At 42.0% G+C, this 450-nt stretch overlaps 1 pseudogene; it reads left to right on the top strand.

Moving 5' to 3' along the window:
• The first annotated feature begins 4 nt into the window (after nucleotides 1-4).
• LOC109131907 lies at nucleotides 5-445 on the top strand (annotated as a pseudogene).
• The last annotated feature ends 5 nt before the right edge of the window (nucleotides 446-450 follow it).

Below are 450 nucleotides of genomic sequence, written 5' to 3'. Positions count from 1 at the left end.
TACATCACAGGGGCCTGAGATTCGTACCGGTTTCTTGAAAGATGGGAACCCTATACAACTAAAGGAAGGTCAGGAGATCACAATCACCACTGATTATGACATCAAGGGTGATGAAAAAACGATTTCCATGAGCTACAAAAAGTTGCCAGTGGATGTGAAGCCGGGAAATACCATACTATGTGCAGATGGAAGCATAAGTCTTGCTGTGGTCTCATGTGATCCAAAGTCTGGGACTGTTATATGTCGATGTGAAAATACAGCGATGCTAGGTGAAAGAAAGAATGTGAATCTCCCTGGTGTTGTTGTTGATCTCCCAACATTGACTGACAAGGATGTAGAAGATATTCTTAAATGGGGTGTTCCAAACCACATCGATATGATTGCTCTTTCGTTTGTTCGCAAAGGTTCAGATCTTGTTAACGTCCGGAAAGTACTTGGATCACATTCTAA

Source organism: Camelina sativa, unplaced genomic scaffold (genome assembly GCF_000633955.1).
Source record: "Camelina sativa cultivar DH55 unplaced genomic scaffold, Cs unpScaffold07879, whole genome shotgun sequence".
NCBI classification, from domain to species: domain Eukaryota; kingdom Viridiplantae; phylum Streptophyta; class Magnoliopsida; order Brassicales; family Brassicaceae; genus Camelina; species Camelina sativa.
The sequence above is the reverse complement of the archived record's forward strand: the minus strand, read 5'-3'. Positions and strand labels throughout refer to the sequence as shown.